Here is a 22,586-nt window from a genome sequence, read left to right on the forward strand (position 1 = left end):
TGCAATAACATCTATAGAGTCGTTATCCAAAAATCTTATCAATCTCAAATCATGTAACTGTCTGTCAATTTTTTTCTGCATCTGGTAATTCCTTTTCTGCATTGGACAGTTTTGATGCACTTCTATAAACTTTGAGGGAATATAGATGTTTAGGTAATCTGAAGTTGTAGAAATTCAGATAATCTAATGTTAGATAATGTATTTGCTTTGAAGAAGTGTAAACCTCCCAAGAAATACCGGTAATTGACAAAAAAAATTATAAATTTCAAAAGAAAACAATTTCTAGCATTAAAAGACAGGGTTTTGTCGCTAGGTGCTTTGTTTCTACTCAAATTCCATTCAAGTGTTGCATTACTTTAAATGGAAATAAGTTTCTCTTCTATGATCCTATACATTTATAAACTTTTCTTCTTGATAAAGAGTTGAAAACTGAGTGATCTAGAATGCTGAGGAATATTATTTATTTATAACTTTATTTATGTAAAGTAAAGAATAGATGTAAAGAATAGAAATAACATGTCCCTCATATGAAATTGATATTTGGTTTTTCTTCTTTCTTTGCTTGGTAGCACTCTCCATTTTAATGAGGACTAGAGAAAAGGTTTTGGATTGATAATCCATAATTATGTTGGTTGTTTTTCTTGGTACTTGTGGAATCCTTATTTCATGTATTTTATTGATGTAAAAATTGATGAAATCCTAAAAAAATATTGATAAAAAAATGTCAAAATATCAAAACCTGTAACTTTAAAAACTACAAATTAAAGGGTTCTTTTAACCTAATATTAGAACAGGTATGATTTTCATAATATCCTTAACTAGTCATATGTAAATGCACTCAAGAATTTTAGTTTATTTTCATGTTTTGGTTCTCCTTATAACTAGTCCTGTTTATTGTTCTCCAGAGTATCAGCTGGCCATTGCTTATAGTCATGGTGGTGTGCACCATCACTTTTTCAGTGCAGAATAAGGTATTGGAAAGCTATGTAGCAAAAAACATATTTTATAAATTTAAATTTGCATATGTTCTTTTCTGTGTCAATATATTCAGTATGTCAATAATAACCTCCACATTCCTGTAATTTCAAAGGATGTATTGTTTGTATGATTGGCCTGCAAAAAAAAAATAAAGTTTGTTGGCCTTATAAAAAGTTATCACTAATGAATCACTAATGTTGCAAGCTTCAGGGACTTTAAGTAATCTGTGTCAGATAGGGACTTCAGTACTTCTGACATGTGCTTCTGTAAATATTTGGTAGCTTTCTAAAGGTATCCCTCCTATGCAACTAACTTATTGGGTTCCTTTTAAGTTTATTTTTGATGGGCTAACATGATTCTTTCTATGTCTAGAAAAAATACCTTTTGTAAAGCATAAATAATGTGCAAGAGATAAAACTTTTATGTAGAAAGAAGCTATAGAATAGGGGATCATTATATAAGTTTGGGGGGAGGGTAAGCTCAGAAATAATATAAAGAAGCACTCCTTATAGAAAGGGAGGCTGATGCGTAGAACAGTCTTCCAGTGAAAATGGTGGGGATAAAAGCAGCATTGAATCTAAGAAAATGTGGGACAAGTACAACTGATATTTAACATTCTGGCCATGGGGTGGCGATATGTGGCAGGCTAGACAGACAAAGTTTAGCTCACATCATTCTGTATAATGCAATAGCTTACCTCTGTGTCTTATGTGATGTGAGATCAGACCTGCTTTTTTATTGGATATCCTAAGGCAGTCCAGACCTTATGTCGTGCAGATTGCATTGGGACAAGAATTATAATATAAAGTCTGGGACTAATGATGACATGGAAACAGGTAGGAATTCTGTAGCTTCTTGCTGGTAGAGCAGCTATGGAGGTACATGAAAGGGATGTAGACCTAAATGCAGGGTAAGCAATTTCTGCTGTCTGATCTATGTAGAACCATGTGGTCTGAGAGGGCTATATGCAATAGGGTTGGTACTTGGGATAGCACCAGCTTGACAAATTGATCTAATTCTGACTTTTATAAAATCCATTATCCTGTATTCTGGAATTAGCAGTTCTTTGTTTCCTCCCCCGGAAAAGTACAGTACATCTTAGAACACAATGGGATAAAGTATAAAGGAGAATTACTGGCAGTGTGAGCTGTAATCCTATGCAGTGTGGTAAGCAATGAAGCTTGACTAAAATAGTTCCTCTTTTTAGCATTTGACGTTACAGTTTAATACACAATGGGCCTGATATTGAAAGTGCATTCAGTGCTATTTAACTGGATAAGCGGGACTTATGCAGCTAAGTAGCAGCCGCTGAATATGCGTGTACGTTCAGTGGCTGCCACTTAGCCATATAAGTCCCTTAAAAATGTACGCACAAAAAAAAGTGGGCGTGCATTGGGCGGACTGGAGGCAGAGCGAGTTAGACATATAACTTATAAGTCTGACTACTGATATTCAGAGTTAGGCGTATAAGTGTATGTCTAAGTTTAGATGCCCCTAGAGCAGGTTTAAGCTTAGCCAGGTAGAATTATCCGGCAAAGTATGCACATATACGGTATGTTCAGCGGCTTCGCCATGCCAGTGACTCTACATCGTAACTTAGATAAATTATATCTAGATTTTCTAAGACACCGCAGCGGCATGAATCAGGGGCGGGCCTGCAATCTCTGCCGGCTTTCACACCGAATAGCGCCATCGTAAAAGGTGCTGCTATTGGGTGTGAAATTGGAAGCGAAAAGGCTCCTTATCTTTTCGCCGTCCACGCTGACTTCGCGGCATCCGCCCCAGTGCCGCCCTGACTCCTCCCCTATTTAGCTATCGCACGCAAAAAGTCCCTTTTCGCGTACGCTAGCTTTAGAAAATAACCCCCTAAGTTACTTAAACAGCCAACTTTGAATATTGACCTCAATGTCGTCAGTATACAGAAAGCATATACTTCACACTAGTACAAGAATATTTAAATAGAAACAAATGTTTTTACTCTTGTGCCCATATACAATGTATTTACAGGAAGCAACATAACTGAGAATGAAAAGCCAAAGACATTACAGTATTATATAAATTGTCACCAATGGCAACATTAAAAAAAAAGTGTTATATTCAAATTATGAACAGTGTTAAAATATGTAAAATCTTTAAACTAGAGAGAGATTTTGTTTAATTGCATTTTATCATTGCCTTCCTCAGCTTGATGTTTACAAGATCAAATTCATAGCCGTTTACCTTTAGAAAATTAAGACTGAAATAGTTTTCCAAGATGGAGCTGGATCAGGTGGCCAGATAAAGCAGTTAGGGTTTTGTTTTTCAGTTAAATAGGGATTGCTGTTATTTATTTAGATGTTCATGTTACACCCTCAGGGGGAAAAGAAGCATCATCTCTGAAAAGGAACTTGATTTGCTGAGTCTCTGAATGGAGTATAACATTACTAATAAATGTGTGTTTACTGTAAATTATGGGTGATGTGAATAAAAAAAAAAAAGTCCCAGGTTATTGGCATGAAGTTTTCAGTAAAAACATATGTAAAAGAACAATTGGTGAGATATCATTACTTTTGTTTTTTGTGTAGGAAAAAAATCCTATTTGCCAGCCTGAGATATAGGATATATACTGAAGACAACTAAGCAAATGATCAAGTCTGTGTTTTCTATTTAAATTTTAGTTTGTGTAGGGATCTAGCAAAAAAGTAATAAGCTTTGTGATGTGGTGAGCCCTGAAATACATTTTTAAAGCAGAACCTACTACCTTAAGAAATCAATTTTCCAGTTTTCACATATTTTTGCACCCTTGATTGATCATATACCTAGAACTCCTCAGGGCCAGCGCGTCCCAATAGGTGAACTAGGTGGTTGCTTAGGGCGCCTTCCATTAGGAGGTGGCAAAGAGCAGCCATGTGGAGCCGCGAGCGGAGCCCATCCCACTCACGGCCAAGAAGAGTAGAAACTTGGCAGGCCGCGAGCAGCACCCATCCTGCTCGTGGTCGAGAAAAGGAGACACTTGGCGAGCCATGAGCAGCAGCACATCCTGCTTGCGGCCAAGAGAATCAGAGGCTCAGCGGGCCACAAGCGGCGCTTCTTGTGTGTGTGTGTGTGTGTGTGTGTGTGTGTGTGTGTGAGAGTGGGAGGGATTGTGTGTGTTCAAGAGAACAATGGTATTAGTGACAGAGAGGGAGGGAGCATGTGTGAATGAGACAAGGAATTTAAGTGTGTATAAGAGAGGGGGGGGCTTGTCTGAGTGAATGAGGTCGGGGGGGGGGGGGGTGCAAGGCAGAAGTTTCACCTAGGGCACCTAATTTGGGTGTGAACATTTTTGGTTGTCAGAAAATAATAGTGCACATCTCTGATTCTGATCTGTTCTCAAAACTCTTGAGCCGTGAGATCATGCCTCTGTAGCTCTTTAATGCTGTCTTCATTTGTAGAGTAGATAAAAGAAGCATGGCACCAGTGCAGGTTCCTCATAAGAACATAAGAAATTGCCATGCTGGGTCAGACCAACGGTCCATCAAGCCCAGCATCCTGTTTTCAACAGAGGCCAAATCCAGGCCACAAGAACCTGGCAATTACCCAAACACTAAGAAGAACCCATGCTACTAATGCAATTAATAGTAGGGATGTGAATCGGGCTTCGGATGATTGAAAACATCGTCGATATTTTCAAAATCATCCGAAATCGGGGGCTCCCCCGAAACGATAGGAAAACCCCACGATATTGTTCGTGGGGGTTCTCCTATCACTTTGGGGGAGGGCGGGAAAAACGGCACACAAAAATAACCCTAAACCCACCCAGACCCTTCAAAACCAATCCCCCTGCTTCCCCCACCCTCCCGACCCCCCACAAGTACAACACTTACCTGTTTCTTAGGTCATTACTAGTAGAAGTGGCAAATCAGGAGGAGCTTGCAAAAATGTCAAACTACTATTTGTAAGCAGTGAAACAAAACCTGACAGAAAAAAATGAAGGTTCACAATATAATTTCTTCTTATTGCGGACTGACTAAACATTTGTGTTTAGTAGTGCTACTGCTTTTTGAAGAGGTATTTTAAACTACCAATTAAAAAAAAAATCAACCAGATTAAAATACCACATGAACATATTTGATGGGAGCACTGAGAGGAGAGGATCACCTTGCTGGTGGCTGAAAGGAATAGTAAGTTTTTGCTTGTCTTTTTTAAAAGTATTGGGGCAAAGTTAACTATTTGGGAATATTATTTAGTGTGTTTGTGTGTTTGTGCTTTTAATAGTCAGTAAGGCAGTGAATAAACAAGTTAGACTGTATTTTTAAATAGTCAATAAGACAGCTAGTAAGCAGTAGGTAGTGTGTTTATTTTTAAAAGTCTGTAAGGCAGCTAGTAAGCAGAACTCAGTGTTTGTATTTAAAAAAAAAAAAAGTAGCCAGAAGCTAGAAATAAGCTAGGAGCAGTGTATACCTAAGTAAAAAGGTTGAAAAGTTCAGCTCAGTTACTCACCTTGGAAAGGTGTTGAGGTAGTGTGATTTGGTTTGAATAGGTACCAACATTTGTTAATCAAGAAAGCAGTGAATCACTCTGGCTGACTAACTGAAGTTAGACTGTATTTCCCACCCCTAGCTCATCCTTTAATTTATAGGCAGGTGCCACTTTCACAAAAAAATAACCCAACAGCAAAAACTTTATTGAGAGTTTGATCAGACCTCGGTAGGCCACTACCAGACATATAGTGAATTCACTAATACATTTAAAGGACGTTAGACACATTCCTACTCCCATTGCAACCTAAAACTTAACTAGGAACTGATCAAAATTGAGATGAAGGCAGCAGTCCAGCAGCAAGAGGGGGGCTTCCCAGTCTTTTGCATCGAGTGTCACATGTATGATTTTTTACCCACTGGTGAGAAGTTGTACATGTGCATGCGATGCAAAGAGCTCCTGGCTCTCAGAGAACGAGTCCAATCTCTGGAGGCTAGAGTGGCAGACCTGGAGGAGCTGAGGCAGGCAGAGAGGTATATAGATGAGACCTTCAGGGACATAGTAGTCAAGTCCCAACTTCAGACTGGCAGCCCTGGTGCTGCCTTGGAGGAAGAAGGTCTCATGATTGGAGAGCATCAACCGGGTGCAGCAGGAGAGGATCCTGTAGCAAGGACCTGCTCTCCAGGTGATGCATTGTCCTTTCGCACTGAGGATATCTCCCCAAGGCCTACTGCCCAGGAGGGAAGGGTTAGGTCGGCCGCCAGAGTTGGTTATTCGATTATTAGGAATGTAGATAGCTGGGTGGCTTGTGGGCATGAGGATCGCCTGGTAACATGCCTACCTGGTGCGAAGGTGGCGGACCTCACGCGTCACCTAGATAGGATTTTAGACAGTGCTGAGGAGGAGTCGGCTGTTGTGGTACATGTGGGCACCAACGACATAGGAAAATGTGGGAGGGAGGTTCTGGAAGCCAAATTTAGGCTCTTAGGTAGAAAGCTTAAATCCAGAACCTCCAGGGTAGCATTTTCTGAAATGCTCCCTGATCCACGTGCAGGTCACCAGAGGCAGGCAGAGCTCTGGAGTCTCAATGCGTGGATGTGACGATGGTGCAAGGAAGAGGGATTCAGTTTTGTTAGGAACTGGGGAACCTTTTGGGGAAGGGGGAGTCTCTTCCGAAGGGATGGGCTCCACCTTAACCAGGGTGGAACCAGACTGCTGGTGCTAACCTTTAAAAAGGAGTTAGAGCAGCTTTTAAACTAGAACAAGGAGAAAGCCGACAGTCGCTCAGCAGCGCATGGTTCAGAGAGAGAGGTATCTTCAAAGGATACTAATGATGCATTAGAATTAGGGCATCCCGATAGTAAGGTTCCAATAATAAGAAAAGTAGTCCAAGTGCCTGTAACTAAAAACTCACCTGAGCTAAAAAATTCTAACACATCCCTATCAATTAAAAAGCAGAATGAAAATACAAACAAAACACAAACTTTGAAATGTTTGTATGCTAATACCAGAAGTCTAAGAATTAAGATGGGAGAATTAGAATGTATAGCAGTGAATGATGACATAGACTTAATTGGCATCTCAGAGACATGGTGGAAGGAGTATAACCAATGGGACAGTGCTATACCGGGCTACAAATTATATCGCAATGACAGAGAGGAGCACCCGGGAGGCGGGTGTGGCGCTTTATGTCCGGGATGGCATAGAGTCCAACAGGATAAACATCCTGCATGAGACTAAATGCAAAATTGAATCTTCATGGGTAGAAATCCCTTGTGTGTCGGGGAAGACTATAGTGATAGGAGTATACTACCGTCCGCCTGGTCAAGATGGTGAGGCGGACAGTGAAATGCTAAGAGAAATTAACTCCTTCAAAAAAGTGAAGCAGATTTGTGAGGCAAGACTTGCCTTGGGTAAAGCCGTGCTGACTTTGTTCCATTAAACCATGTCTTTCTATATGTTTAGAACACTTTCCACTATTTTTCCTGGCACTGAAATCAGGCTAACCAGACTGTAATTTCCCGGATCTTCCCTGGAGCCCTTTTTAAATATGGGGGTTACATTAGCTATCCTCCAGTCTTCAGGTACAATGGATGATTTTAATGATAGTTTACAAATTTTTTCTAATAGGTCTGAAATTTCATTTTTTAGTTCCTTCAGAACTCTGGGGTGTATACCATCTGGTCCAGGTGATTTACTACTCTTCAGTTTATCAATCAGGTCTACCACATCTTCTAGGTTCACCGTGATTTGGTTCAGTCCATCTGAATCATTACCCGTGAAAACCTTCTCCAGTACGGGTACCTTACCAAAATCCTCTTCAGTAAACACCGACGAAAAGAAATCATTTAATCTTTCCGCAATGGCCTTATCTTCTCTAAGTGCCCCTTTAACCCCTCGATCATCTAACGGTCCAACTGACTCCCTCACAGGCTTTCTGCTTCGGATACATTTAAAAAGGTTTTTACTGTGAGTTTTTGCCTCTGTGGTCAACTTCTTTTCAAATTCTTTCTTAGCTTGTCTTACCAGTATCTTACGTTTAACTTGCCAACGTTTATGCATTTTCCTATTTTCCTCTGTTGGATCCTTCTTCCAATTTTTGAATGAAGATCTTTTGGCTAAAATAGCTTCTTTCACCTCCCCTTTTAACCATGCCGGTAATCGTTTTGCCTTCTTTCCACCTTTCTTAATGTGTGGAAAACATCTGGATTGTGCGTCTAGGATGGTATTTTTTAACAATGACCATGCTTCTTGCACACTTTTTACTTTTGTAGCTGCTCCTTTCAGTTTTTTTCTATTTTTCTCATTTTATCAGAGTTTCCCTTTTGAAAGTTTAGCACGAGAGCCGTGGATTTGCTTACTGTCCCCCTTCCAGTCGTTAATTCAAATTTGATCATATTATGATCACTATTGCCAAGCGGCCCCACCACCATTACCTCTCTCACCAAATCCTGTGCTCCACTGAGAATTAGTTCTAAAATTGCTCCCTCTCTCGTCTGTTCCTGAACCAATTGCTCCACAAAGCTATCATTTATTCCATCCAGGAACTTTATCTCTGTAGCGTGTCCTGATGATACATTTACCCAGTCAATATTGAGGTAATTGAAGTCTCCCATTATTACCACACTACCAATTTGGTTAGCTTCCCTAATTTCTCTTAGCATTTCACTGTCAGTCTCACCATCTTGACCAGGTGGACGGTAGTATACTCCTATCACTATAGTCTTCTCCCGACACACAAGGAATTTCTACCCATAAAGATTCAATTGTGCATTTAGTCTCACGCAGAATGTTTATCCTGTTGGACTCTATGCCATCCGGACATAAAGCTCCACACTGCCTCCCGGGTGCTCCTCTCTGTTGCCTGAGGATGTGTTTAGTGCAGTTTAGTATAGCTGTGTTTAAAAAAGGATTTCCTAGTGTGCAGCAGATGGACTCAAAACAAGTGAGTATAGTGTGCTCTGTGCTAGCAGTTGGAGACGGATCTGACGTCAGCACGGGTACATATACCCCCACAGGAAGTGTAGCAATTCAGTAATTTCCGTCTCCAAAGCAGTTTGGAGCTACCTCAACGCTCGCTGAGCGTGTTTCCAAATTCTAACGACTAAATTCCTAGAAGAAAACCTACTGAAGACGAAGCCCCGCACTCCTGTCGGTGATACCAGTCGGTCAACTCACCCAGTTGAGTTTCCCGAGCTGACTTCTGTGGTCCCTCGGAGGTAGGAGCCTCGGTCCGGTGGCCGATTCGCGGCAGGGACCTAGCCCCGGAGTGAGAAGGGCTCGGGCGCGGCGTAGAGGCAAGGACTTGGCCCCCAAGCGAGAGGCGAGGACTTGGGCCCCTCGAGCGAGACGAGTTCCGGGAGCGGCCTAGAGGCAGCGGGTGCACTTCCTCGAGCGCGGCGGTGGTGAAGGTACTCACCCTCTCCCCCCGCAGCCGGAGACCGCCCGGGTCGCAGCCGGGAAGCGCCGAAGACAAGGTAAGAGCGTACATCTTTACTGTGGTCTCCGAGGAAGTGAGGATTCGCAGGGCTTGCTTCAGTGGCAGCCCGCCGAGGAGGTCGCACATTTTACCTGCCTACTCGCCTTCGCTACCTAGCCGCACGTTGCTGTGGCGCACACTGAGATAGGCGCACGTAGCTAAGCGCAAGCAGATAGGCGGCAAGCGGCTAGGCGCACGTTCATAGGCGCATATTCATAAGACGCCGTTCATAGGCGCACATTCATAGGCGCATATTCATAAGACGCCGTTGATAGGCGCATGTCATAGGCGCACGCTCCTAAGACGCCGTTGATAGGCGCATGTTCATAAGACGCCTGTTGGTAGGCGCCCGTTTCATAGGTGCAATGCAGCTAAGCGCAGGTTTGATAAGCGCACACTCATAAGATAAGCGCATATTAGTAGGCGATACATATTGCAAAGCGTATGGAGCATCAGAGAGCCCATACCTCCGCAGAGCCGGCACCTCCAGAATCAGGCCATAAGAGCTCTAAGCCTCTGCTCAGCATGCAACCTCAGAGCCACACAAGAGCGAGGAAGGAGACTCACTATGTGCCCAATGTGAGGAGGCCATGGGAGTCCCAGGACAGGACCCTTCCCAGCCCAGCGGTTCCTCAGGGAACACTCCGGAACTTAGCAGGCCGGGGAGGAGCAGCCAGGGAACCCGAGAGACCTGGTGCTCCTAAGGCCAGATCCGGCTTCACTCTCCTGGGTGGAATTATTCAAGGGGATCCACGCCTTTGTCCAGATGCAGTCTGCTCCTCGAATGGGCTTTTCTGTTCCGGATGATCCGGCCCCTGGACCCTCGAGACCTAGGCGCGGCCACTCGCCACCCAGAAGCCCCACGTATGGGGATTCGGATTGCTCCGAGGAAGATGAGGAGCCCCCCGAGGAGGGAGAACTTCCCTCGGAGATAGAACCATATCGGACCATGAGACACTATTTCGGAAAGAGGATCTTCCAGGCCTGGTCTCACAATGCCTATCAGAACTGGCCATTCCGGGCCGGGTCACCCCAGGGGACCCTCACCATGAACCCCCATGTTAGAGGGCCTGCGCCAAACGGCTCACCATTTTCCCCTCCTACAAGCAGCACAGCAGCTAATAGATCTGGAATGGACTGTGCCGGAGGCCCGCATTCAAAGGGGGGGTCGGGCCTTCTCAGGCATGGTACCCTCTGGACCCGGCATCCAAGGAGCTGCTGGCATGCCCTAAGGTAGACACCAATGGTTAACACAATTGTGAAGTGTCAACCACAATTCCAGTGGAGGGGGGAGCGGCCCTCAAGGATGCACATGACTGGCGCATGGACACCATTCTGAAACAAGCTTTCGTGGTGCAGCCATGTCCCTAAGAATCGTGACCTGCTGCACCGTGGTGACCGCGTTCCTGTTTATCACAAGCGAGAACAACACCCCTGGAGAAGACATGGAATCTAACTCTCGGCCGTTCCTCACTGACGCAGCCTCCGACCTGTTCGTAACGCAGCCAAGGGAGTGTCATCCTCAGTGGCAGCCAGGAGACAGCTCTGGCTACGCAACTGGGCTGCCGACTCTTCCTCCAAGATGTGCCTCAGAAGAATGCCCTTTAAGGGATCCCTACTGTTCGCCAGCGATCTCGAGAACTGGGCTAACAAATGGGGTGCCTCTCCATTACCCCGTCTGCCAGAAGACAGGTCGAGGAGGAACCAGCGTTCGTTTCTAGACCGTCCAGAGGTAGAAACTCTCAGTGCTTCAACCCTTACATGGGCTCGCTATCAAGCACCTCGTTCTCAGGCCAGGAACCAGCCCTTTCGGGCTAAGCACAACAGAGGAGAACCGACTCTGGTTCTGGCCCGGCCACAACCCACAATGACAATCAGCCGACCCCATCCGGGGGTAGCAGCCATAGGGGGCAGGCTAACCCTCTTCTACCGCAGGTGGGTCGAGATTACTTCGGACCAGTGGGTCCTCACCATCATCCGAGAAGGTTATTTCCTGGATTTTCTCGGCTCCCGCCGGACAAGTTTGTGGAATCTCCTTGTTCGCCTCTCAAGAAGGCGGCACTAGAAGTGACATTACAGAGGCTCCTGGCACTAAAAGCCATAATCCCAGTGCCTGCAGAGGAGATAAATTCTGGGCATTATTCCATTTATTTCATAGTACCTAAGAAGGAGGGCACTTTCAGGCCCATCCTGGACCTCAAGTCAGTCAAACCGATACCTACGGGTCCCCAGCTTTCGCATGGAAACTCTACGGTCTGTCAAGAATGCAGTACAGCCAGGGGAGTTTCTCACCTCCCTAGACCTGTCAGAAGCCTATTTGCATATTCCAATCCATCGGGATCACCAGCGCTATTTACGCTTCAAAGTCCTGAATCAGCACTTCCAGTTCCGAGCCTTACCCTTTGGGTTAGCCACCGCGCCGCGGATCTTTACCAAGGTCATAGTGGTAGTAGCGGCAGCACTCAGGAAGGAAGGAATTCTCGTCCATCCCTACCTGGACAATTGGCTGATCAGGGCAAAGTCACCGGAGGAGACCCACCGGGCAACCAACAGAGTTATAGCTCTTCTGGAAAGCCTAGGATGGGTAGTCAACATAAACAAGAGTTCCCTACAGCTGTCCCAGTTGCTGAATACATAGGGGTTCAATTCGACACCCAGGAAGACAAGGTCAGCCTGACCTCCAAAGGGAGGTCGAAACTCCGGACCTCATCTGCAGGCCCTGCTGAGCGCCAGCCGGCCCACAGCTCGGGGTTACCTACAGGTCCTCGGCCTCATGGCATCCACTCTGGAGGTGATACCATGGGCGCGGGCGCATATGAGACCATTACAACGCGCCCTCCTATCTCGGTGGAGCCCACGATCACAGAACTACACCGTACACCTACCTCTACCAGCCAGAGTGTGGAATCAGCTACGGTGGTGGTTGCAGCCCGGCCACATGAGCCGGGGGTCAAGAATGTCCTCCCCAACCTGGACCCTGCTCACTACAGATGCTAGCCTGAACGGATGGGGCGCACACTGTGAAGAACTCACCCCCAAGGGCGGTGGGGCAGAGAAGAGTCAAGGTGGAACATCAACCGACTAGAGGCAAAGCGGGCAAGTCAGGCTAGCGTGCCTGTGACTTGCCCACATACTTCGCAACAGAGCGGTCAGAGTGATGTCAGACAACGCCACCACGGTTCGTATACATCAACCGACGGGGCAGAACCAGAAGCCAACAGGTATCTCTCTAGAAATAGCCCCCCTGATGACTTGGGCGGAAGCGAATCTCCAGGATATCTCCGCCGTTCACATTGCCGGGAAGGACAACACCACGGCAGACTTCCTCGAGCAGAGAAAGCCTAAATCCAGGGGAATGGCAGCTGTCGCCCACAGCTTTCCAGATGATTGTGGATCAGTGGGGGACGCCGGGCATGGACCTATTATCAGAAAGGTCCAACGCTCAAGTACCCCAGATATTTCAAGCCGCAGGCGGGATCCGCTATCCCAGGGGATCGATGCCCTGGTACAGCCATACGCCTCAGGGAATCCTGCTATATGCCTTTCCTCTGTGGCCCCTGCCTGGGCGCCATTATACACAAGATTCAGCGACACAGAGGCCTAGTTCTTCTAGTGGCTCCGGACTGGCCAAGAAGACCCTGGTACTCAGACATGAGAAGACTACTGGTCAGGGAATCCTCTTCGCCTGCCTCCACACAGGGACCTGCCTGCGGCAAGCTCCCATCCTCCATGAGGATCCAACTCAATTCTCTCTTACGGTCTGGCCATTGACAGGGCTAGATTGAAGAAAAGAGGATACTCGGAGCCGGTAATCGATACACTCCTCCGAGCACGCAAGTTCTCCATATCACTGACATATATCAGGATCTGGAGAGTTTTTGAAGACTGGTGCGACTCTCTCACAGCACCAATTCACATGCCGCTAAGATTCCTATCATTTGGACTTCCTACAAGATGGACTTCAGAAGGGTCTGTCTCTCAGCTCCATCAAGGTTCAGGTAGCAGCGCTATCTTGCTACGGTCCCCAGGAGTGACGGCAACACCATTGCCAAACACCCAGACGTCTCACGTTTCCTGAAAGGAGTCAAACACATTCGCCCGCCACTGAAGTGGCCAGTGCCCTTGTGGAACCCTCAACCTAGTGTTGGAATTTCTAGCGGGATCCGCCTTCAGGCCCCTTCGAGGCCTGTCTCTCCGTTTGTTAACCCTGAGGATGGTGTTCTTGCTGGCTGTGTGTTCAGCATGCCGCATCTCAAGCTGCAAGCACTGTCCTGGCCCGTGATTCCATTCTCAGAATCACTCCAGAAGCTATCCATCTTCGCACGGTTCCTTCTTCTTACCCAAAGTGGTCTCACACTTTCACCTCAACCAAACCATATCCTTGCCATCTACGGCAGGTTTGAAGAAGTCAGAAGAGTCGAATACTGCGTCATCTCGACATTCGGCAGAAATACTGGCCAGATACTTGGAAATGTCAGAAGAAGGAGGTTAGGAACTGGGGAACCTTTTGGGGAAGGGGGGAGTCCTCTTCCGAAGGGAATGGGCTCCAACCTTAACCAAGGGTGGAACCAGACTGCTGGCGCTAACCTTTAAGAAAGGAGTTAGAGCAGCTTTTAAACTAGAAACAAAGGGGAAAGCCGACAGTCGCTCAGCAGCGCATGGTTTCGGAGAGAGGTATCTTTAAAGGATACTAATGATGCATTAGAATTAGGGCATCCCGACAGTGAGGTTCCAATAATTAGAAAAGTAGTCCGAGTGCCTGTAACTAAAAACTCACCTGAGCTAAAAAATTCTAACTTATCCCTATAAATTAAAAAGCAGAATAAAAATACAAACAACAAACAAACTTGAAATGTTTGTATGCTAATGCCAGAAGTCTAAGAAGTAAAATGGGAGAATTAGAATGTATAGCAGTAAATGATGACATAGACTTAATTGGCATCTCAGAGGCATGGTGGAAAGAGGATAACCAATGGGACAGTGCTATACCTGGGTACAAATTATTATTTTTTTTTTTATTTTTTATTTATTGCATTTTCACCTTTTACACAAATAAACCATTGTGATTGAAATTATAGGTTACATATTGGTATATCATATTATTTAAGAAGTACTAAAGACATAATCATACAGTAACCAATCAATATTAAGAAATATTGAGGGGGGTATAGAAACCTTCTAAGGAGCGTACGAACTTCAAGGTTAACATGAAAAAAGAAATTTAAGGTGACCAAACCCAGCCATTCTATACCTTTTAGCAACCCACTGCCATTACCTATATCGCAGTTAGTCGGTGAGAATCTATGAAAAAACGGAGTTGCGAGGGTTCAAAAAAAACATAGACGGAGTCTAAATACTTGACTACGCATTTACAAGGGTAACGAAGAGTAAACTTGAACAAAATAACCATCGCATCTTCTCTCAGTTGGATAAATTTTTTTCCTCCTTTCTTTTGTGGGCCTCGAAATGTCCGGAAAAAAGCCATAACTTTTGACCATAGAATACTGCAGCCCTATTTCGGAAAAAACATCTTCAATACGTTATTCTTTCTGATTGAAAAGCAAGGATACGAAAAAGAGTTTCCTCTTGCTGTTTACTACATCCTCAACAGAAAGTTCCAGTACTTGTGAAATATTTAATTGGGTCTTGCTGTTCTTGACTCTGCTGTTCATTTCTTTTTACTGGTAAATAATATATCTTAGTAATCAGCGGCATTGCCTCTAGCGGAATTTTCAAGACAGATTTAAATATTTTTTAAACAACTCCAATGGTGTTATTAAAGTTATAATTGGAAAATTTAAAAAACTCTTATATTGCCACTCCTTATTGCATTTTCTAGATTTCTATCTTTTATCAGTCACAGTCTCTTTTGTATTACATGGTGTTGAAAAGTTTCCAAATTCTTGACTTTTTCTTCCATCCCCTGGATTGTCTGTTCTTGCTTTTCAGCTTTTCTTTCACTTTCAACACTACGTTTATTTCGTTTCCACACACATCTTAGATAGGTTTAGAATTGCATTTTCAACTGCTGCTAATGCAACCCAAATGGTATCCATTGTGACTATTTCAGGCTTTACAAGAAAGGAGTCAATTGCCTGAACTCACCAGCACTTGCGATTCCAATGGCAGTTTCCCTTCCCTCATCCAAGGTTGGACTGGTGTTGCTATATACCCAGCTGCGATGTTTCCTTCGATGGGTCTCTCACCCTGAGCTCGATGCTCTGCGAGGTATCCCTGCGAAGTTGCCTGCGTTGTCCCGCGGCCTTCCATACACTGCGGTGGGGGGGGGAGTCTCGGGTGCGCCGGGACTTAGCGAGATTTCGTCAGCCAGGGGCTGAGATGCACGCTCCTCATCTCTGCCCTCCGCGGCTGTCGCTCCCGGAACTACAAGGCGTAGGTGTCGAAGTGAAGAAGGTTGGAATCGTAGCTTGAGTCAAATCTCCAATACTAGTAGACGGTAAGCTCTCCCTTAGTCGAGCTTTACGCTTCGTATGTGGCATTTAGAGGTAAATTTTTACAAATTTGAAGAGAGAAGGAAACACGCTGCCTTCACACACCTCTCACTTGGCCGCCATCTTGCTTCCCCCCCCTTCTCTTGCTTCCCCCCTTCACCGGGGTACAAATTATATCGCAATGACAGAGATGAGCACTCGGGAGGAGGTGTGGCACTTTATGTCCGGGATGGCATAGAGTCCAACAGGATAAACTCCTGCATGAGACTAATACAAAATTGAATCTTTATGGGTAGAAATCCCTTGTGTGTCAGGGAAGACTACAGTGATAGGGGTATACTACAGTCCACCTGGTCAAGATGGTGAGATGGACAGTGAAATGCTAAGAGAAAATTAAGGAAGCTAAGCCAAATTGGTAGTGCAGTAATAATGGGAGACTTCAATTACCCCAATATAGACTGGGTAAATGTATCATCGGGTCACGCTAGAGAGATAACGTTCCTGGATGGAATAAATGATAGCTTTATGGAGCAATTGTGTTCAGGAACTGACGAGAGAGGGAACAATTTTAGATCTAATTCTCAGTGGAGCAAAGGACTTGGTGAGAGAGGTAACGGTGGTGGGTCCGCTTGGCAATAGTGATCATAATATGATCAATTTGATTTAATGACTGGAAAAGGAACAGTGTGCAAATCCAAGGCTCTCGTGCTAAACTTTCAAAAGCGAAACTTTGATAAAATGAGAAGAATTGTTAGAAAAAAACTGAAAGGAGCAGCTACAAAAGTAAAAAATGTCCAAGAGGCGTGGTCATTGTTCAAAAATACCATTCTAGAAGCACAGTCCAGATGTATTCCACACATTAAGAAAGGTGGAAAGAAGGCAAAACGATTACCGGCATGGTTAAAAGGCTAGGTGAAAGAAGCTATTTTAGCCAAAAGATCTTCATTCAAAAATTGGAAGAAGGATCCAACAGAAGAAAATAGGATAAAGCATAAACATTGGCAAGTTAAAATGTAAGACATTGATAAGACAGGCTAAGAGAGAATTTGAAAAGAAGTTGGCTGTAGAGGCAAAAACTCACAGTAAAAACTTTTTTAAATTTATCCGAAGCAGAAAGCCTGTGAGGGAGTCAGTTGGACTGTTAGATGATCGAGGGGATAAAGGGGCACTTAGAGAAGATAAGGCCATCGCAGAAAGATTAAATGATTTCTTTGCTTCGGTGTTTACTGAAGAGGATGTTGGGGAGGTACCCGTAATGGAGAAGGTTTTCATGGGTAATGATTCAGATGGACTGAATCAAATCACGGTGAACCTAGAAGATGTGGTAGGCCTGATTGACAAACTGAAGCATAGTAAATCACCTGGACCGGATGGTATACACCCCAGAGTTCTGAAGGAACTAAAAAATGAAATTTCAGACCTATTAGTAAAAATTTGTAACTTATCATTAAAATCATCCATTCTTCCTGAAGACTGGAGGATAGCAAATGTAACACCAATATTTAAAAAGGGCTCCAGGAGCGATCCGGGAAACTACAGACCGGGTTAGCCTGACTTCACTGCCAGGAAAAATAGTGGAAAGGGTGTTCTAAACATCAAAATCACAGAACATATAGAAAGACATGGTTTAATGGAACAAAGTCAGCATGGCTTTACCCAGGGCAAGTCTTGCCTCACAAATCTGCTTCACTTTTTTGAAGGAGTTAATAAACATGTGGATAAAGGTGAACCGGTAGATATAGTATACTTGGATTTTCAGAAGGCGTTTGACAAAGTTCCTCATGAGAGGCTTCTAGGAAAAGTAAAAAGTCATGGGATAGGTGGCGATGTCCTTTCGTGGATTGCAAACTGGCTAAAAGACAGGAAACAGAGAGTAGGATTAATGGGCAATTTTCTCAGTGGAAGGGAGTGGACAGTGGAGTGCTCAGGGATCTGTATTGGGACCCTTACTGTTCAATATATTATAAATGATCTGGAAAGAAATACAAACGAGTGAGATAATCAATTTGCAGATGACACAAAATTGTTCAGAGTAGTTAAATCACAAGCAGATTGTGATAAATTGCAGGAAGACCTTGTGAGACTGGAAAATTGGGCATCCAAATGGCAGATGAAATTTAATGTGGATAGTGGCAAAGGTGATGCATATAGGGAAAAATAACCCATGCTATAATTACACAATGTTGGGGTTCCATATTAGGTGCTACAACGCAAGAAAGAGATCTAGGTGTCATAGTGGATAACACATTGAAATCGTCGGTACAGTGTGCTGCGGCAGTCAAAAAAGCAAACAGAATGTTGGGAATTATTAGAAAAGGAATGGTGAATAAAACGGAAAATGTCAGAATGCCTCTGTATCGCTCCTGGTGAGACCGCACCTTGAATACTGTGTACAATTCTGGTCGCCGCATCTCAAAAAAAGATATAATTGCGATGGAGAAGGTACAGAGAAGGGCTACCAAAATGATAAGGGGAATGGAACAACTCCCTATGAGGAAAGACTAAAGAGGTTAGGACTTTTCATCCTGGGAGAAGAGACGACTGAGGGGGGATATGATAGAGATGTTTAAAATCATGAGAGGTCTAGAACGGGTAGATGTGAATCGGTTATTTACTCTTTCGGATAGTAGAAAGACTAGGGTGCACTCCATGAAGTTAGCATGGGGCACATTTAAAACTAATCGGAGAAAGTTCTTTTTTACTCAACGCACAATTAAACTCTGGAATTTGTTGCCAGAGAATGTGGTTAGTGCAGTTAGTATAGCTGTGTTTAAAAAAAGGATTGGATAAGTTCTTGGAGGAGAAGTCCATTACCTGCTATTAAGTTCACTTAGAGAAATAACCACTGCCATTAGCAATGGTTACATGGAATAGACTTAGTTTTGGGTACTTGCCAGGTTCTTATGGCCTGGATTGGCCACTGTTGGAAACAGGATGCTGGGCTTGATGGACCCTTGGTCTGACCCAGTATGGCATTTTCTTATGTTCTTATGTAAGCAGTACGAAAGACGGACCATCTGTTCGTCCTTCATAGCTGGAGAAGCAAGGGGGAAGCGGCCTCACGCCAACCATCGCCCACTGAATCAAAGAAGTTATCAAGGCAGGCCTACGTTGAGGCGGGAAAAACCACCGCCTCTACAGGTCAAGGCTCACTCTAACCAGAGCGCAAGCGGCCTCTTGGGCAGAAACTAGGATGCTGGTCGCCTGCAGAGATATGTAAAGCGGCGACGTGGTCCTCCTCCATACCTTCTCCAGATTCTATCTACCGTCTGGACGTCAGGCCAGGGAGGACACAGCATTTGCGAGGGCAATCCTACACGGTCCTCGGGCAGCCTCCCGCCCAGTCCGGGAGTAGCTTTTGTACATCCCACTTGTTTTGAGTCCATCTGCTACACGCTAGGAAGTGTAGGGATTACTTACCTGATAATCTCCTTTTCCTTAGTGTATGCAGATGGACTCAGCATCCCGCCCGGCTGCCGGTATACATGCGGATTCGCCGACTCACGGTAAGCCATGTTTTGCTTATATAGGGCTTCCACCCTGCCGGGTGTCGACGCCTTCCGGTTGAGACACTGGCGGTCTCCAGCTACCATCAATTGGTCAGGGTAATCCTGTTCATTTAAACAATCGGTCAGCTACAAGCTTTTGCAAGGAAGATTACTGAATTGCTACACTTCCTGTGGGTGTATATGTACCCGTGCTGACGTCAGATCCGTCTCCAACTGCTAGCACTAGCACTAGCACACTATACCCACTTGTTTTGGAGTCCATCTGCATACACTAAGGAAAAGGAAATTATCAGGTAAGTAATCTCTACATTGGATAAATTCTTTGAGAAGTCCATTACCTGCTATAAATTAAGTTGACTTAGAAAATAGCCACTGCTATTACTAGCAACAGTAACATGGAATAGACAGTTTTTGGGTACTTGCCAGGTTCTTATGGCCTGTATTGGCCACTGTTGGAAACAGGGTGCTGGGCTTGATGGACCCTTGGTCTGACCCAGTATGGCATGTTCTTATGTTAATTATACATTGAGAAAAAAAAATATTTCTTTATATTAGTTCTACATGTATTACCTAGTAACGTCATTGTGTGTCCCCTAGTCTTTATACTCTTGGAAAATACTGGCAAGTTATATACAAAGCATTGATAAGGAAGGCAGAGAATTTGAAAAGAATCTTGTCATAGATGCATAAATTCAAAGTAAATAGGCACTTAGGGGATGACAAAGCCGTAGCAGAGAGAAGATATAAGAGATTCCCATGCCAGAAATGATATTCAGAGGTGATGAGTCAAAGGAACTGAAACAAATCTCAGTGAACTTGGAAGATGTGCTAGGGCAAATCACATGGACCTGATTGTATACATCCCAGAGTACTAGAGGTACTTAAAAATGCAGTTGCAGACTTGCTATTGGTAATTGTAAACTATTATTAAATTGTCTATGATATGTGAAGACTGGAGTGTTGACAATTTAACACCAATTTTTAAAAAAGGATCCATGGGTAATCCAGAAAATTACAAAACCAGTGAGTCTGACATCTGTGCCAGGCAAAATTGTAGAAACTAACCTAAAAGAATAAAATTACTGAACATATAGATAGGCATAGTTTAATGGGACAAAGCCAACATGTATTTGGCCAAGGGATGTCTTGCCTCACCAATCTGCTACATTTTTTGAGGGCGTAATAAATGTGAGCTAGTATATCTGGATTTCCAGAAAGCATTTGACAAAGTCCCTCAGGAGAGACTTCTTAGGAAATTAAAAAATCATGAATAGGGAACAGTGTCCTCCTATGGATTGGGAATTGGTTAAAACAAGAGTAGGGCTAAATGGGTAAATTTTCTCAGTGGAGAAAGATGAATAATGGAGTGCCCCAGGGATCTGTTTTGGGGCCACTGCTTTTTAATACATTTATAAATGACCTGGAGATGATTAAATTTAATGATGACACAAAATTATTCAAAGTTGTTAAATCTCAAGAGGACTCTGAGACATTGCAAGAGAAACTTCCAAAACTGAGAGACTGGGCATGCAAATGTTAAATGAAATTTAATGTGGACAAGTGCAAAGTGATGCACTTAAGGAAGAGTAACCCAAATTATAGCTATACAATGCAGGGTTTCACATTAGGAGTGACTATTCAGGAAAAGGAGCTAGGCGTTATCGTTGTAAGCACACTTAAATATTCTGCTCAGTGTGTGCAGCAACAGCCAAGAAAGCAAATAAAATGCTAGGAATTATTAGAAAAGAAATGGAGAATAAAAGAGAGAATATCATAATGATTCTGTATCCCTCCAGGTGTGACCTCATCTTGAGTACTGTGGCGCAGTTCTGGTCACTATATATTAAAAAGATATAGCAGAATTAGAAAAGGTACAGAGAAAGGTGACCAAAATGATAAAGGGGATGGAATGATTCCCCTATAAAGAAAGTCTAAAGAGGTTAGGACTCTTCAGCTTGGAGAAGAGCCGGCTGAGGTATGATAGATTCTGTAAAATAATGATTGGAGTGGAATAGGTAAACGTTAATTAGTTTTATTCTTTCAACAAGTATAATTACTAGGGGACATAGAATGAAGTTACTAAGTTGTACATTTAAAACTAATAAGAGAAAATATTGTTTTACTCAACTCATAATTAAGCTATGGAGTTCATTGTCAGATAATGTGGTGAAAGATGTTAGTGTAACTGTATCCAAAAAAAGTTTGGACAGTTTACTAGAGTTAAAGCCCATAATTCATTATTAAGGTGGTATTGCAGAAATCCACTGCTTATCCCTGAGATAAGCAGCATGGAATGTATCTACCCTTTGCGATACTGCCAGGTACTTGTGATATGGATTAGCTACTGTTGGAAACAGGATACTGGGCTTATTGGACCTTTTGACTGATCCAGTTTGGCCATCTTATTTTATTATCTTCTCTTTCTTACCATAAAGGCAATGCTCTTCCTTATGGCCCTACCCAGCACAAAGTTAGCAAGAGGGGAAAACATCAACAATCTTGCTACTTGTTCATGCAGGTACCTCGGGTCCTCTTCCAGTCTGGGATCATCCTCATTTTGGAGGTTTTCTTTTGCTTCTGGGTACTTTAACCTTCAGTGGTGACTGACTGTGTCATCAGGCTGACCTCCTTAGGTTTGCTCCTTTTCATGGCAACAGTCTTTGGCCATATGGCCTCTTGTTCCACAGTTTGAAATAAGCTGGGAAGGCTGGGGTCTGTAACCTGAATGCAGAACCAGAGCTGTCCTGCTCTGAGGAACATTGTTGGGGTCCTGCATTCTCATTACCATGCCAAGAAACCTGTGTGGACTGTCTTTCTTGTTTCTTTCCCTACTTCCAACATCAACTGAGCATGGTGGAAGGTGTCCACTTCCAACGCTGTCTCCAGGATGAGCCCTGGGTGCTGACACAACCAAATTCACTTGGGCTGGTCATAGCCACTTCCATCCAACATCTTTTAGCCAATGAAAAATGCTTTGTGGAGTTTCCCCAGGCTGTAGGATGCTTCTCTCCAGAATTATTGCCAGTATGTTTCTGCCATGTTCTCTGCTCTTTCCAGGATGGCAGAGTAGTTAGCTCTCCTCCCATCTGAATTTGCAGCTTGAAAGGTGGCTTGGCTCTTGCCGATAAGTAGATTTGTCAGGTAGGTGGTCCAGCTAGCTTCTGGCCACCAGTCATGCAGGATGTTCTTTCAAAGTTCTTTAACAAAACAATTGAGTCTGCTCCCAAC

This window comes from Rhinatrema bivittatum, chromosome 4 (assembly GCF_901001135.1).
Source record: "Rhinatrema bivittatum chromosome 4, aRhiBiv1.1, whole genome shotgun sequence".
In the NCBI taxonomy this organism is placed as follows: domain Eukaryota; kingdom Metazoa; phylum Chordata; class Amphibia; order Gymnophiona; family Rhinatrematidae; genus Rhinatrema; species Rhinatrema bivittatum.